The 10,914-nt window shown below is 49.5% G+C and overlaps 1 pseudogene across 1 annotated transcript; it reads right to left on the bottom strand.

Annotated features, from left to right (window-relative positions):
* Window positions 1-799: 799 nt before the first annotated feature.
* On the bottom strand, window positions 800-2,236 carry LOC308239774 (phospholipid scramblase 3-like; annotated as a pseudogene). The gene is made up of 2 exons: window positions 1,483-2,236; window positions 800-874 (listed from the first exon to the last, which is right to left on the bottom strand). The product of its transcript is annotated as a phospholipid scramblase 3-like (transcript).
* Between the last annotated feature and the right edge of the window lie 8,678 nt (window positions 2,237-10,914).

The following is a 10,914-nucleotide window of genomic DNA, read 5'->3' as shown; positions in this document are numbered from 1 at the left end:
TGCAGCAAGCACCATCTGTGGGGAGGGCCAAGGGGAAGAGGGGGTTGGTACGGGGGCTGAGGCCCTAGAGCAGCCGTGGGCAAACTACGGCCCGCGGGCCGGATCCGGTCCGTTCAGCTGTTTTTTAGCCGGCCCGCGGAGCCGAAAGAGCGGAGGGTTCTCTTGCTCTCCCCTCCGCTCCTTTACTGTGAATTTATATTAGTTCACACAAACACTCCATCCATGCTTTTGTTCCGGCCCTCCGGTCCAGTTTAAGAACCCATTGTGGCCCTTGAGTCAAAAAGTTTGCCCACCCCTGCCCTAGAGCCATTGCTGGGGAACTAGGGATCCCCTCTGAGTGCTACGTTCTGAGGCTGAACTAATTGGTCAAGTTGAGGCAGAGGTGGGTGGCCATATCAGCCATCTTTGGTGCTGTTTACCCTTTCCCACCCCAGCTCTGTTGTAAACCCCCAGATCCCTGAATTCCAAAGGCCCCATCCAGGCCCTGGAAGGGGGTGAGAGGAAGTGAGTAGGGCAAGTTTGAAAGCTGATATGCCTGTGTGGTGAGGGATGGTGGAGACAGTGGTGAGAGGTATCAGGGGAAGGGCTCTCATACATACCCTTCTGTGGGGGCCACAGGTGAAGGAGGCCAGGGGAGTAGGGTAGGGATGCGGCACCATGGCCCCAGCCTCTTAGGCATCCCTGTCTGTCCTCTGCAGTGTACATGGAGGAAAGGGCTGCCTCTGAGGAGGGACCAGGCCAGGCCAGGTGACCATTTTGAGTTCTGGCTGAGGTGATGGTCCTCACTCTGAGATGCTGTCTAACTGGTGATGGCAGAGGGCCCACTGCCTCCTCGCTTCTCGAAGAACATGTAGTCAATGAGGGATGTGGCTCCCAGTGAAGTATGGTAGCAACCATACATGGGTAAAAATTGCTGTTTAATATTTTAACCTTGCTGTTTTGGGTTCTGTACTCATTTAAAAGTTATTTTGATTTTCTGAACTTATGTATGATTGAATACTCCCTTGATGGCAGTTTGAATATCCCATTGATTGTGATCTCACTGGTCATCGAAGCACATTCCTCTGGGACCCAGGACAAATAGTGATCCTAAATTGTCTCAGTAGCTACAGATAACTGAATTTCGGTTGAGTCAGTGGTCCCGGAATCTGGACAGCACAATTATTCTAAATTGTCCAGGTGGTCCCAGATAATGTGTTTCCATTGATTCAGTGATTCGTAGATACTTTAGATAACTAAGTTGCTCAAATTCTGCTTCTGTAAAAATGCTTTTTCGCGAAACAGGTTCCTCATTCCAGACCCAAAGATGTAATTGATACTTTTGTGATATTCTGCATATAAGCCAGAAGTGGCAAGCTGTTCGGGGCTGCGAGGTCTGGAGCGCTTTTGCTCCCTCGTATGCCGCCGGCTTTTAATAAATGACTCCATAATTCGACCTTTTTTTGAGGCGTCCTTTGTAAGATGGGAGTTACACTACAACACCAGCAGTACAGCCTTCACTCTCACATCCAGATCCAGCGGGAAATGCAAGCCAAAGTCATCTGCATCCGTGAGGGCTTCTTGGAGCAGCCCTCCCCCACCACTGCTTGATGATGTGGCCCACTCTGTGGGACTCATCCAGAGTCTTCACCTCAAAGTTGCTGTCTGTGCCACAGCCACAGGTCCAGCAGGGCCTCACCACTCGCAGGATCGTATGACGATCGGCATCTTGAATGGAGAACTTGGGGAGGAAGGGATGCCAGGTCTGCAGCACATGGCCAATGATGGTGCCTGGTGGCGACTGTACTTCCATCTCTCGGTCCCCGGAGTTCACCAGAGGGACGCGAAGGGGCCGGCGGGCCCCGCAGCACAGACGTGCACAACAGTTGCTCTCTTCAGCTGCCTGACCCAGGGGCTGTGCAGTCCCTGAGCGCAGTTCGTACCGGTTACTTGTCTCCCAGCCTAGGAGCTTTTCCAGTCTCATAGCCCTCTGGTGAATCAGAATCTGATCAGTCAGCACCAAGAATTCGAGGCCAGCAGGCACCCTGGGCAGTGGCAAGAGGTGGGCAGCAGGCCCAGCAACAGGCCCCAGGGCACTGGGGCCGGGCAACAGGAAGAGAGCGAAGCCGGGCGCAGGGGCAGGCACTGGCGCAGGTCTGGGCCCAGGATGCTGCACCTGCTCCAGGTACCCAGCGGTCACAGGGTAGGGAGGAGGGGCCGAAGGGGTGTAGCCTGTGGGGGGCAAGTATCCTGCCATAGGAAAGGGATGAGGGTTCTCGGGTTGTCGCTATACCAGAAGCTTAGTCCTAGAAGAGAAGGCAAGATCGGGGACAGCCTAATAGGCACAGAGACAGACACAAAGACTAACAGGCAAATGCGGAGAGATGGCTGCTCCAGGTGCCCGCCCAGGGTCTCTCAGGCAGCGCCTCTGATTCAGGGAGAAACCAAAAATGTCAGCGTGCGGGGCAGAGTACCTGGGACCCTGGATTCCCTCTGGAGTTTGCAGAACCGCCCCCCTCCCTTTGTTCTCCCATTCTCCGCGGAGGCAGCTGTTGGCAGACTGCAGGACAGAAGGATCCACTATCAGACCGATGCCCAACCTCCAGGGAGGTTTCCTGACCCTCTGTGTCCACCGCTCACCTGAAGCCCCTAAAATAGTCACAGTGCCCAGCGCTCAGAGGCTCCCGAGAGCTGGTGGAGGCGGGCCCTTGGTGATCGGTTTTTATTTTTTTTACTACATTTCTTGTGTGTGCAGTGATCACACTTCATCTGGAGCAGGGCGGGCTCAAGTGACCTGGAGGAAGCATGGGGAGAGCAGTCACCTCTGGTTGCCCCTGGCTCTGCTGAATATCCTTTCTTCCTGTGGAGCATCTAGGGAGGGAAAGCAGCCACAGTGCCTGAGGCCAAGGCCAAGGCCAGATTCCAGGAGGCAAGCAGTTCTGTCAGGATCCTGATGGCAGTGTTGGTCCCTTGGTGCCTGGCCTGTCCTCTTGAGATTGAACCTGCAGGACTACTAAGGGAGCCAGTCCCCAGTTCTTCCCCATTGGACGCTGATTGATTGGAGTCTGAGGACCAGGAGTAGGGACCCAGAGGTCTGTCTTTCAGCCTTGTGCCAGTCATCTCTTGCCAGTCACCTCTCGCCAGTCACCACTGCCACTGATCAGCTCCTGCTCCCTCAGCTCCCTAGCCTGGCATTCGGTGGAGCCTTCTGGCATTTTGGACATTCAGGACCCTGGGTGTTTATATATATACAACAGGCCCGGTGCACGAAATTCATGCACGGGGGGAGGGGTGTCCCTCAGCCCAGCCTGCACCCTCTCCAATCTGGGACCCCTGGAGGGATGTCCGACTGCCCGTTGAGGCCCGATCTGAGGGAGCGGGAGCTGAGGGAGCGGGAGCTGATCCTACTAGGATCGGGCCTCAATGGGCAGTCAGAAATCCCTCTCACAATCCAGGACTGCTGGCTCCCAACTGCTCGCCTGCCTGCCTTTCTGATTGCCCCTAACCGCTTCTGCCTGCCAGCATGTCACCCACTAACCACTCCCCTGCCAGCCTGATTGATGCCTAACAGCTCCCCTGCCAGCCTGTTTGCCCCTAACTGCCCTCCCCTGCAGGCCTGGTCCCCCCAACTGCTCTTCCCTGCAGGCCTGGGTCCCCCCAAACTGCCTTTCCCTGCAGGCCCGGTTGCCCCCAACTTCCTTCCTCTGCCATCCTGGTCAACCCTAACTGCCCTCCTATGCAGGCTTGATCACCCTCAACTGCCCTCCCTTGCAGGCCTGGTCCCTCCCAACTGCCCTCCCCTGCTGGCCATGTTGAGGTGGCCACCTTGTGTCCACATGGGGGCAGTCATTTTTGACCACATGGGGGCAGCCATCTTGTGTGTTGGAGTGACGCTCAGTTTGCATATTATTCTTTTATTAGATAGGATTAGATAGGATAGAGGCCTGGTGCATGGGTGGGGGCCAGCTGGTTTGCCCTGAAGGGAGTCCCGGAACAGAATGGGGGTTCCCTTGGGGTGTGGAGTGGTCTGGGCGAGGAGCCTATGGTGGTTTGCAAGCAGGCCACCCTCCCCAGCGACCCAAGCGGAGGCCCTGGTATCTTGGATTTATTTATCTTCTACAATAGAAACTTTGTAGCCTTCTGCTCGCTCCGTGGTGGCAGCCATTTCTGTTGGGATTTATTTATCTTTTTTAAAAAATAAATCTTTATTGTTCAGATTATTACAGGTGTTCCTCTTTTTTTCCCCCCATAGCTCCCCTCCACCTGATTCCCCACCCCACCCCATGCCCTTACCCCCCCCCCCGCCACTGTCTTCATCCATAGGTGTAAGATTTTTGTCCAATCTCTTCCTGAACCCCTCACACCCCTTTCCCCCTGAGAATTGTCAGTCCACTCCCTTTCTATTTCCTTGATTCTATTATATTCACCAGTCCATTCTGTTCTTCAGATTTTTTATTCACTTGATTTTTAGATTCACTTGGTGGTAGGTATGTATTTGATGTCATTTTGTTGTTCATAATTTTTATCTTTACCTTTTTCTTCTTCTTCCTCTTCTTAAAGAATACCCTTCAGCATTTCATGTAATCCTGGTTTGGTGGTGATGAACTCCTTTAGCTTTTTCTTGTCTGTGAAGCTCTTTATCTGACCTTCAACTCTGAATGATAACTTTGCTGGGTAGAGTAATCTTGGTTGTAGGTTCTTGCTGTTCATCACTTTGAATATTTCTTGCCACTGCCTTCTGGCCTGCATAGTTTCTGCTGAGAAATCAGCTGACAGTCGTATGGGTGCTCCCTTATAGGTAACTAACCGTTTTTCTCTTGCTGCTTTCAAGATTCTCTCTTTGTCTTTTGCCCTTGGCATTTTAATTATGATGTGTCTTGGTGTGGTCCTCTTTGGATTCCTCTTGTACAGGGTTCTGTGTGCTTCCTGAACTTGTAGGTCTATTTCTTTCACCAGGTAGGGAACGTTTTCTGTCATTATTTCTTCTAATAGGTTTTCAATATTTTGCTCTCTCTCTTCTTCTGGCACCCCAAAAATTCGCATGTTGGTACACTTAAAGTTGTCCCAGAGGCTCCTTACACTATCTTCATATTTTTGGATTCTTTTTTCTTTTTGTTTTTCTGGTTGGGTGTTTTTTGTTTTCTCATATTTCATATCTTTGGTTTGATTCTTGGGGTATATTGATCTACAGTTGAGTTTCTGTATATTCTTTATTTCAGACAGTGTATGCTTAATTTCTGACTGGTCCTTTTCCATTTTTTTGGCATTCTCATTAAGGTCCTTGAAGGTCTCATCAAGTTTCTTGGCGGTTTTTAGAAGATTCTTGAGTAACCTTATAAATGTGGTTCTGAACTCTATGTCGTCCAGTAGTTTGCTTTCCTCCACTTCTTTCATTCGTGACATGTTTCTTTGTCTCCGCATTTTGTTGCTTCCCTGTGTTGATGGAGTGGCTTTGTGTGGTAGGTGACCTATAGGGACCAGTAGCTCAGCCTCCCCAATCACCTGAGGTGGACGCTCTTGGTACACCCCTTTGTTGGCTGAGTGCAAAGTCTTGGTGTAGTTAAGCCTTGATTGCTGTTGGTACACTGGGAGGAAATGACCTCCAGGCCAATTGGCTGAGTGGACCCGCTGTGTCTATAATGGAAGAACTGCTGCACTGGAGACACGCTTAGGGGGCAAGACTTGTTTCACTGGGGCTTTGTTGCTCACTGAGTCTGCCTCTTGAATGTGTCACTTATGGATGTGAGGAGTTGAAATCTGGTTTCTTACTCTGACCACTAGGTACACTGGCTTCTGGATCTCCAATGGGGTGCAGGTCAGTTACTGTCTGAGCCCACCCAGCAGGAGCTACAGCAAGAACTACAGTTTTTTCCTCTTTGCTTGGGGTTTGGAAGTTTTGGAGCTGTCTGACCTGGGCTGCAAGTTTGCTAGGTTAAGCTGCGATAGGGCAGGCCATTCATATGCTAAAGCTGCTGCTTGGAGCTTGGGTGGGTTTGTAGATTGTGCAGGGCGGGGTCTCAGGGTGTCACATGGCAAACAGCGATGGCTGCCAGTTAGCCGGCTCTGCGTCTCCGACCGTGTCTCCATGTCCCATGTCCCAGCACAGTACACAATAATTCCTGCGCGCAGCCCTGCAAGCAAGCCTCACTCACTTTCCCACCCAATGGCAGACAGTCCAGCTTCTCCCTGTAGGAGTTTGGGTCCCCAGCGTCTCCCCAGAAACTGGAGTTCGGAGTAATCAGGAGCTTGTCTCCCTTCTGGTTATAAAAAAGCAGTACTTCCAGTCGCCTGTCACCAGCCCAATTCGCACGCCTCCGTACCTCAGCTTTTCAGCGGTTGTGCACCTCTCAATGCTCTTTTCTCTTTCCTTCTAGTTGTAGAACTTCCACTCAGCCAGCTTTCCTGTGGTTCTGGGTGATAGATATTTTGTCTTTTAGTTGTAGTTTTGAAATTGTTGTGCGAGGCAGCAGTTTAGGTGTTTACCTACGCCGCCATCTTGGATCCTCTCCCTATTTATCTTTTATAATTGAAACTTTGTAGCCTTAAGCAGAGGCCAAGGCAGGCCAGAGCTGCAGAAGCTTGGCTTCCTCCATCCCTGGGGGCAACCCTAGCCTCCTGCTCTTTCCAGCTCTGTGGCTTCTGCCATTTTTGTTGGGATTTATTTATCTTCTATCATTGAAACTTTGTAGCCTTGAGTGGAGGCCTGGGCCGGCAAGGGCAGGCGGAAAGCTTGGCTTCCTCCATTGCTGGGGAAACCCAAGCCTCCCTTCTGCTCTCTCTGTGGCCGCAGCCATCTTGGTTGGGTTTATTTGCATATTTGCTCCTGATTGGCTTGTGTGCGTGGCTTATGGGTGTAGTGGAGGTATGGTCAATTTGCATATTACTCTTTTATTATATAGGATTAGGATAGCCATTGTGACAGGTGTGAGGTGGTACCTCATTGTCTTTTTAATTTTCATCTTTCCAATGACAAGTGGCTTTGAGTATTTTTAAATATGTCTCTTGGCTTTCTGTATGTCTCCTTTGGAGTAGTCTCTATTTAGATCCATTGCACATTTTTTTTTAGGTTGAACCTTTTTTTTTATTATTACAAGTATCTCCCATTTTCTCCCCCTTTCCTTCCCTCCTTCAAGACCCTACACCCCTAGGTGTTCACTACCTTATTGCCTGTGTCCATGGGCTATCCACATAAGTACTTAAATTCTTTGGTTTATCTCATCTTGTCCCCCCAACCCCACATTGAGGTATGTCAGTCTGTTCCATGCCTCCTTGGTTTGGGTCTTATTTTGTTGGTCAATTCCTTTTGTTGATTAGAATCGACAGATGAGTGAGATCATGTGATATTTGTCTTTCTCTGTTTGGCTTATTTCACATAGCATGATACTTTCCAGGTCTATCCATGCTGTCCCAAAGGGTAAGAGATCCCTCATTTTAACAGGTGCATAGTATTCCATAGTGTAAATGTCCCACAGCTTTTTTATCCATTCATATACCGATGGGCAATTGAGTTGTTTCCAAATCTTAGCTATCCTATCTAATAAAAGAGAAACATGCAAATTTACCATAACCCACCAGCCAATCAGGAGCGAGTATGCAAATTAACCCAACAAATATGGTGGTGGCCACGGAGCTACAGCAAGCAGGAGGCTTGGGTTGCCCCCAGCGATGGAGGAAGCCAAGATTCCCACCTGCCCTGGCCAGCCCTGGCCTTTGCTCAAGGCTACAAAGTTTCAATTATAGAAGATAAATAAATCCCAACAAAGATGGCGGCAGCCACGGAGCTGGAGAGAGCAGGAGGCTTGGGTTGCCCCTGGCAATGGAGGAAGCCAAGCTTCCCGCCCGCCCTGGCCTCCACTCAAGGCTACAAAGTTTCAATTATAGAAGATAAATAAATCCCAGATATCAGGGCCTCTGCTTGGGTTGCTGGGGGGCGTGGCCAGGCTGCAAACCACCACAGTCCCTTCACCTAGGCCACCCCACACCCCAAGGAACTCCCACCCTGATCCTGGACACCCTTCAGGGCAAACCAGCCAGTCCCCACCCATGCACCAGGCCTCTATCCTATCTAATAAAAGAGTAATATGCAAATTGACCATCACTCCAACACACAATATGGCTGCCCCATGTGGCCAAAGATGGCTGCCCCCATGTGGACACAAGATGGCCACCACAAGATGGCCAGCAGGGGAGGGCAGTTGGGAGGGACCAGGCCTGCAGGGGACAGCAGTTGGGGGGGACCAGGCCTGCAGGGGAGGGCAGTTAGGGGTGACCAGGCCTGCAGGGGAGGGCAGTTAGGGGCTATTAGGCTGGCAGGGGAGCAGTTAGGCATCAATCAGGCTGTCAGGGGAGTGGTTAGGGGGTGATCAGGCTGGCAGGCAGAAGCGGTTAGGGGCAATCAGGAAGGCATGCAGGCGAGCAGTTGGGAGCCAGCAGTCCTGGATTGTGAGAGGGATATCCGACTGCCCGTTGAGGCCCGATCCTACTAGGATCGGGCCTCAACGGGCAGTCGGACATCCCTCGAGGGGTCCCAGATTGGAGAGGGTACAGGCTGGGCTGAGGGACACCCTCCCCCCCCCCCCGTGCACGAATTTCATGCACCAGGCCTCTAGTTGTAAATGAAACTGCTATGAACAGAGGGGTTGCATGTATTCTTTCTGATTGGTGTCTTGGGGTTTTTAGTACATAGTCCCAGAAGTGGGATCAGTAGGTCAAAAAGAAGTTCAATTTTTAATTTTTTGAGGAAACTCCATACTGTTATCCATAGTGGCTGCTCCAGTCTGTATTCCCACCAACAGTGCTTGAGGCTTCCCTTTTTTGCACATCCTCCCAATAACTTGTTGTGTATTTATTGATTTATTGATGATAGTGACAGGTGTGAGGTGATATCTCTTTGTGGTTTTAATTTGCATTTCTCTGATGATTAGTGACTTTAAGCATTTCTTCATGTGTCTCTTGGACATTTGTATGTCCTCTTTGGAGAAATGTCTATTCAGGTCTTCCACACAATTTCTTTTAATTTAATAAATCTTTATTGTTCAGATTATTACAATTGTTTCTCCTTTTTCCACCCATAATTCCCTTCCACCCGGTTCCCACCCCACCCTCTGCCCTTACCTCCCCCACACTGTCCTCATCCATAGGTGTACGATATTTGTCCAGTCTCTTCCTGCACCCCCCATAAGCCTTTCCTTCTGAGAATTATCAGTCCACTCCGTTTCTATGCCCCTGATTCTATTATATTCACCAGTTTATTCTGTTCCTCAGATTTTTTATTCACTTGATTTTTAGATTCACTTGTTGATACATATGTATTTGTTGTTCATAATTTTTATCTTTACTTTTTCCTTCTTCCTCTTCTTAAAGAATACCTTTCAGCATTTCATATAATACTGGATTGGTGGTGATGAACTCCATTAACTTTTTCTTATCTGTGAAGATCTTTATCTGACCTTCCATTTTGAATGATAACTTTGCTGGGTAGAGTAATCTTGGTTGTAGGTTCTTGCTATTCATCACTTTGAATATTTCTTGCCACTCCCGTCTGGCCTGCATAGTTTCTGTTGAGAAATCAGCTGACAATCATATGGGTGCTCCCTTGTAGGTAACTAACTGTTTTTCTCTTGCTGCTTTTAATATTCTCTCTCTTTTTTTTTCTCTTGGCATTTTAATTATGATGTGTCTTGGTGTGGTCCTCTTTGGATTCCTCTTGTATGGGGTTCTGTGTGCTTCCTGAACTTGTAGGTCTATTTCTTTCACCAGGTAGGGAAAGTTTTCTGTCATTATTTCTTCAAATAGGTTTTCAATATTTTGCTCTCTCTCTTCTTCTGGCACCCCAAATATTTGGATGTTGGTATGCTTGAAGTTGTCCCAGAGGCTTTTTACACTATCTTCAACTTTTTGGATTCTTTTTTTCTTTTTGCTTTTCTGGTTGAGTGTTTTTTGCTTCTTTGTATTTCAAATATTGGACTTGATTCTTGTGTTCCTCTAGTCTGATGTTGGGTCTCTGTATAATATTTTTTATTTCAGTCAGTGTATGCTTAATTTCTAGTTGGTCCTTTTTCATATCTTTAAGGGTCTCACTAAATTTATCGGCCTTTTCTAGGATATTCTTAAAAAGCCTTATAACCGTGGTTTTGAATTCTATATCCAGTCGTTTGTTTTCCTCCATTTCTTTCGTTTGTGATCTGTTTCTTTGTCTTCACATTTTCATTGCTTCCCTGAGTTGGTTGGGTAGCTTTGTGTGCTAGGTTTCCTATATGGTCCAGTGAGTTGGCCTCCCCAGTTAACGTGAGCTGGACACTCTTGGTGCATCCCTTTGTGAACTGTGTGTACAACCTTGTTGTAGTTAATTCTTGATTGTTGGTATCACTGGGAGGAATTGACCTCCAGGCCAGTTGGCTGTGAGGATCAGCTGTGTCTACGCTGGGAGAAGTTCGGTGCTGGAGACAGCCTTATAGGATCAGACTTGCAAAGTTGCAAAAGCCTCTGTACTCAGCTTGGATGGGGTGGAGCCTCAGGGTGGTGCAGACAGTCTTGTTTTCCCATCAGCCCTGCCCTTGGGCACACCTCCAGACCTCTGCCTTCCACGGCTCCCCTGAGTTTCCGCCTGACAGTCCAGATTCCCCCTGTAAGAGCGTGGGTCCCCAGGGGCTTGCCCGGAACTGGGGTTCAGTGCAGTCAGGAACTTCCGACTCCCTTCCGCTAGGGAAAGCCTGGGGCAACCTTCGCATTCAGTCTTCTCTGCGAGCAGTCATCCTCGTGCGTCTCCAGACCCCTGCCCACCACGGATCCCCTGAGTCTCCGAGTCTCCGTGTGCCTTTCTCTCTACCTGACAGTCCAGACTCCCCCTGTATGGGCCTGGGTCCATGGGGTTTCACCTGGAACTGGGGTTCAGTGCAGTTGGAACTGGGGTTCAGTGCAGTTGGGGGCTTCCTT

The sequence above is a fragment of the Plecotus auritus genome (genome assembly GCF_963455305.1).
Source record: "Plecotus auritus genome assembly, chromosome: X".
NCBI lineage: Eukaryota > Metazoa > Chordata > Mammalia > Chiroptera > Vespertilionidae > Plecotus > Plecotus auritus.
This window is presented reverse-complemented; position numbering and strand designations above follow the sequence as displayed.